Source organism: Haemaphysalis longicornis, unplaced genomic scaffold (assembly GCF_048455015.1).
Source record: "Haemaphysalis longicornis isolate Haplotype H1 unplaced genomic scaffold, Haemaphysalis longicornis Haplotype H1 scaffold_10, whole genome shotgun sequence".
NCBI lineage: Eukaryota > Metazoa > Arthropoda > Arachnida > Ixodida > Ixodidae > Haemaphysalis > Haemaphysalis longicornis.
Window position 1 is genome coordinate 149,345,076 of NW_027526204.1, and position 6,749 is coordinate 149,351,824.

Sequence of the window (6,749 nt, forward strand, 5' to 3'; positions counted from 1 at the left end):
CACCGATGAGTCCTGCCCGAGCGACCGGAAGTTGTTGCCAGGTGGAGTCACCCGTGGGGGGGCTGTGGTTGTCATAGCGACGATTTCAGGGGACTTCATCTCTGGGGTCACAGACCGGGTTTGGAGGCGGCATGCAAGAGGTCTTCTAGCCACGCCCGCTTTTCCCGCTGGTCGCGACAGCGTCGACGACAGCAACTGCAACAAGACACCGATTGAAAAAAAAATGGCAGTAAGTACGTAATTACAAATGTGTGATATTGATACAAGACATGAAAGAAGGGGGCATTGGCGCACTGCACTACGAAAGCCCAACTCAAAATGACGACGTCCTGGATGTGAAAAAGCCGGAAGACAGTGAAATGGCGTCTACTGCAGAAAAACACATACTCACATTCCAGCCTCTTGCACGCGCTTTACCCCGCAGTCCATCCGTCAAATAAATGCCTACTATGCAACAGAAAAAAAGCTACCCTTTACGACGCCATATGGGCCTCTCCCGAAACTGAGACAGTGCTGGTGCTGCTGAGCGCCAGTCCAACTACCGAGCAGTGGGAAGCCGTGTTCTTTAGCTTGGCCCTGGAAGATCAACCAAGACTGTTAGAGAGGCCCGGTCTAAACCCAAAGTTACGGGGGCGCTGGAAGCGATATTCCGTTCCAAGATAGGTACACACGTCGCACTTCCGGTGCGACGAAAAACGTTGATTAAACGTGTCGATATTCCGCGACCCACCTCTGACCCTACCTCAAGATAACCAACCACGTTTTTCTACGAAAAGGCTGCGCAGAATTGAAGGAAGACAATGTGTTATAAAAAAAAATTAGCAGTGGCTAAGCTCGGCCATGCCAGGATATACGTAGCGTGAGCTAAGGTTCAGCACCCGTACTCCATTTGGATTGGATTTCAATCCAACACAATCCAATTTAACCCAATCTAATCCAATCCAAATCAAATGCAATCCAAGCCAATTCAATCAAAACCAAGTCAATCCGATCCCATCCGATTCGATCCGATCCAAACCAATCCAATGCTTCTCGCGCTTGCGCAGAACGGCCCTTCACAGCACACGCGCAACCGCTCGACCTCGGCCAGTGTACAATAAACAAACTCCCCGGTATGAGGAAACATTATTCGCATTGTTGTAGTTCGATTCGCGAAGCGTTCTTTCGAAACCCCGAAATACTACACCCGGCGGCTGAGGATGAACAGTGGAGCATCTTTAGCAGTCACACTAAAATAGAGTAGGAATGTTTTTTTTTTTTCAAGCGAAGGAGTAGGTGGCGCTAGGTGCACATAACAGTGTTTAGAATTACGTTAATGTCTTCGAGATGGGGAAGTTCACCATGTGCTCAAAATTAATCTGGAGCCTGCATTACAGCGCGCCTCGTAGCCCCCGTGTATCTTCTTCGTGTTAAACCCTTTAATCTGAACAAGATGGGAGTCATTTATTATTACTACGAACTTGAAATAAAGTGACGTTCCGCACAACATTTGAGGCAATAGAGCTGATAAGGAGTTCCTAATTAGGTGTGGGGGTACATACGCTGAGCGCGAGCGACATTGTTCTGCTGCTGATACTCCGGATCAGTTGCGTGTGCTATATGCCCAAGAACCGATCGAGAGGGCCAAGGCCCAGAGCATAACCAGAAATTCAGTGCCAGTATTTGAAACCTGTGCCATGCATCCATAAGATATGAATCCCATTTAAATGATCAGATTGTGCTTTGATTCTTAGTAAAGCTGTCAGTGGCATGTCGATCCGCAAGAAAACGCTTTGCGGAAAAAGCAGCTTTACAGCAAAACCACCAGATGTCCGCAGATGCAGGAAATGTTTCGAAGCGGCCATTAATTCCTCTCCCGCTAGCTCTAATAGCACCTGTGGGGGAGGCACGCGATAGCGGCGGAGAGATAAATGCAGTTATCGGGACCCGCTGACGTCATGGGGCTGGAAGCGGTCGCTGCTCAAAGCCGGCGCGGAGCCAAACGCTATTGCAAGAGCTTCGTTCACTGTGTGCCGTGTTGAGGCGGCCGTACTCTGCGCACAAGGCTTAAGGGAACTAGATATTTTAATGTATTTTCTCTCTAACACTAAGTTATTAGTTTTAGTATTCTATTATTAACTTACGCACACTTGAGGGCTCACTAATAAACCGGCGTTGAGAGGATGTGAAATGCGAGCGGTGTAGCTGTGCTTTTATTCCCAGGTGAAAAGGTCGACATAGGAATACACCTAGAGCGGTTCCGCTTCCCTACGATCATATAAGTATCATTATAGCGGAATGTTTTTTCAGTCATTTTACGATTCTGTGACGTCATAGAAAATTGACGGAGCGTAGCTGGGGAGTTGCAACCATCGAATATGTTTTCTTTACCATATCGGCTATTTTTTTATGTTTGCGATTGAGGTGGTATTGTTATCGGGACAAAATAACCTTTCTAATGAACCTAACTTCATTTTGTATTCATTGCCCCTTTAAACCGACTTAAAGCTGCTAGCAACCTTTGACGAGCTTTCGCCGAAATTGGCGGTGCGTTAGGCGCTTTTGGCAAACAGCGGTGTGCTCACCTTGCTGAAAGGACGCCGAGCAATATTAGAGTAAGGAGCATACATATATGCGACGGCCGGGTGTTCCGGAACCAGCCTTTGTTTTCCAGAAGCTCCAGGTAGGTCACGAGCGCCGCGTTGACAAGTTGTGCCAGGCCTCACACCCCCAGAGCGTCCAAGCACGTTTCCAGGCGACATGACGCATCAATAGCGGCTACTGCTTGCACGGCTCGCTCACGAAACCGTCCTTCAAATGAAGTAACCAGAAAAAACTAACTTTTGGTGTATCGCTCGGTTTTAGCCTGAAATGGAAGAAATGCTGTGCCCGAGGACGCGGGTTCGATTCCCGCCAGCAGTAGCCGTTTTCCTGATGGAAGAAACATTCCCCTCGCGAGGGGCACGATCAAATGCCGAGCATTTCCGGGGGCGCACAACGTTAAGTAGTTTGCGTTACGTTAATGTTGTTGCACTTGTGGCAACTGCTGACGATAGAGGGCGGCGATGAGTGCGTTCCATTGATTGATTGTAGGGTTTAACGCGCCGACGCAACGCAGGCGATGAGGCGCGCCGTAGTGGAGGGCTCCGGATTAATTTTGACCACCTGGAGATCTTTAACGTGCGCCGAAATCTCGTACACACGGGCATTTTTGCTTTTCGCCTCCATCAGAAAAGCGGCTGCCGCGGCCGGGAATCGAACCCGCGACCTCGTGCTCAGCAGCGCAACGCCTTAGCCACTGAGCCACCGCGGCGGGTTTGAGTGCGTTCCAGCCTCGCCGACACCCGCCTTTATCACGCCACGATCGCGCCACGCGCGCGCGATGCCGACGTCACGATCACGCCACAGATGTTGTTGATCCCGCGACGCGCGCGCCCCCACCTGTTGGGCGCCCGACCGCGGAGAGAGCGCGCGATGCGAGCGGAGAGTAGGTGAGAAGGAGCGGGGCTGACAAGAGAGCAAGGCGATGAGTGCGTTCCAGCCTCGCCGACACCCGCCTTTGTCACGCCACGATCGCGCCGAGAGGGCGCACGTGCGAGCGATGCGGACTACTACGAACGCCAAGAACGGGTGACATCGTGAGTTAAAGGAATGCCCTGCATTTAAAATTGGCTGGCGATTACGATAGCCCCTAATGCGATATTTGGGCACAGCAGCAGTTCGCTGACGCAGCACTCACTCATGGGTTCTCTCGATGGCAGCGATGATGCGTGGGCGGCGCGAAGTGAGTCTTACGAAGGGACCGCGCACTGCGTCTTAAGCGAACGCACATTATAGTCACGCCACGCCATGCAAAAGCTGCAAGATTGTTAAACGCTCACCGATACCCCGGTTGCATTTTGTGGCGCTGAACCTGGAGCAATAATCGGAATGAAGCATGAGACTTGTCATGGGCCAGCCAGGGGCTGGGAGAAGACAACGAAGCCGAGGAACTCCGAATGCCATGTACCCGTGTTGCATAGTGTTCAGTTTAATGTAAATACAGTTGTTTTTTCTCCATTGCTGCCTAGGAAGCAAATTATTCAGTGTAATGTAAATGCATTCGTTTTTGCTGTACTGAGCTTTGGACTGCATCATACAAAAACCCCAGTGCGGGTATGTGGAACTCTGTGGGTGCGTATCGTTTTGGTAGAATTATAACGGCAACTGTCAGATACGTGACTCCCATAGCACGAGGCAATATCTGTTCATGTATCTCGCCCTGGTTTGGTGCCGTGTTCCAGCCAAGATGATGTGGGTTTGTTTTGTTTTGATCAAAAATGGGCGCTGCTTGGACTAGTGGATCAGTGCTGCAGAACCAGCAGGGCTGGCAGCACTCTCCTTTTGCCGGAGACAGGGCAGTTGCATCCTCATCATCATAAACAGAAACAGCCCACTAGTTCCACTGCAGCTCGAAGGCCTCTCCCATCGACCTCCAGTCCCTCCTCTCCCACGCCGCTCGGGTCCATTCTTTGCACCGAATTTCCGTATTTTGTCCCTCAGTCTTGTAATTGGCTTTCCACCTGTTCTAGTCCCGTTTCTTGGTGTCCACTCTGTCACCCTGGTAGTCCAACGACTGTCATTTCGCCTAATTCCGTGGCCAGCCCGAGTTCATTTCTTTTTCTTGCTCTGAACTATGCTATCTTCTACTCGAGTTTTTTTCCCTGGTCACGGAAACTAGTTTACTGTCTCTCCGTGGCACTGCGAATACTTTCAAAGTGGAGCCTCAGTGTTTTCGCTCATGCCTTTGTCGCCAATCTGCCTTGCAGGAAAGCCAACTTTCTGTGATTACGTTGATGAATGTTCGCGGGTGAAGTGAACGAAAAAATATTTCCCGTTGCCAAAATCGAACTTGGGTCCGTCGCGCAATGGTGCCGCCGTCTATCCGATTGCTCCATTTCGACACAATCGAAATGAACGACGAGCAGCAAGCACCGATTCGCGCCGTACACCCAAACACAAATGTTAGTCCTACCAAGTGCACGCCCAAGATTCGTTGCGGGTATTTTGGAAAAGTGGTGCTAACCTCCAGAGTGGCATATGATCGCATTGTGGGTTTGTCCAACCAAAGACTTCATCATGAGAAAGCTTCAGAAGGAGGGTGCACGACCTTTTTCTTGGCCCGTTGAGCCAACTTGAATATGCTCTCAAGATGTTTAGTAATGCGCTAAGCTCCGCTCCATTTGAAATCACCACATATTTATTTCTTAACTTGCCGCTAAAATGTATCTACGACTGGCAGGCACGGATTTTTTTGTCCGGAGGCTTGAATATTTCTTTTAATGTGGACCGGGTTAGCACGCCCTACAACCCGCGGCGAATTCCAAAGCCAACGCCCGCGCTACGAACCCTAGGAAACGCTGTATGCCCGGAATGCGATGATACCTCCACCTCCGCCCCGGCTCGCAACGACAAGACAGGTGGTCCCAGTACTTTCAGACCCCAATGGGCACTATGGAAACTTAATTCGCCTCGTTTACGCAGTGAGGGCTTGTGTGGCCGTATGCGGGAAATGGTGCAGGCACGCCTTTCCATGCACGTGCCGTTACTTGCGGCATGGGAATTCAAGCAGGAAATTAAAGGAAGGAGTTCAAAAGGAGTTTAAAAAGAAAGCAGTTGGTGAGGTTCTGCTTATTTGAAATAAAGGTGTATTAATACTAACAACCTCACAACTTAGAAAAAACGTAATGCATTTCAGGTGAGAAAAGGTTATACACCACAAAACGGCCCCAAAAGGAGTGTTTTGCTGTGTTTTTGCTAGTATATATGGGAGTAATAGACAATGAAATTTCCCCTTGAGGTGTAAATTCAAAATACCTTCAATTATTCTCCTAAAATTTTTTGACTGCCAGTGAACGCTTAATACTCGCACAGGAGGAGGGAGAGGATAAACTATTTTATTAGAAGAAGAGACGCTGGGCTCATTTAGAGAGAGGAGAGTAGGGCTTAGATTGAGACCGTGGGGTGGTATCAATTAACAACCGAGTAAATCTCGACGGAAGTAGGCAGCTACATTCCCAACGCATGTTTCAGCCGACCTAACCTGGAGGCTGCTCAACCGGAATAGTTCTCGGAGCACAGAGCCAGATGCTGATGCCTGTGCTATGTTGCCGCTCTCGACTTTTGTGCAAGAAAAAGAGAGAGTCCTTTATTTGCCCTGATGGAGAAAGCTTGGCGTCCTCCCAGCTGCGTTAGTTACCCCAGAGATTTCCGTTTCTGGCAGCTTCTTCGTCTGAAATTGAAAGGTGCGCAACACGGTTTCGATGCGTTGTCTCAGCGTTGCGCTTTCCCTTTAGGATCAGGATATTAACTCCATGAAGTAGAGGGCACTAAGCGCCTTTCATTATTTGAGCATCGGATGATACGAGCGGGCACAAAAGTGAAGAAGATGTTGGCCCTTCATGCGGTTTTACTAATGGTTGTCACGCCCACAAAACGACGTGCCCCTTGCATTACTGCAAACAAACAAAGCCATCGGCTCGAAATCATTTTCTTCCACTCGCTTGCTGTTTATTCAGTGTCTCTGCCTTTTTAACTCCAGTAATTTGAAAAGAAGGTCACCCACTGTAATTAATTTCTTCCGTCTTGGCCGATGAGTTCACGGGTATGTGCCATCGCATCAAGCCCATCAAGCTGCTGATACAACCGCCATCCCCGCTGTTCTGTCCTCCGACGCTTCCATCCGATTTCGTCCTATTTAGATATCGTTCGCTTACTTCGACAGTGTTGCC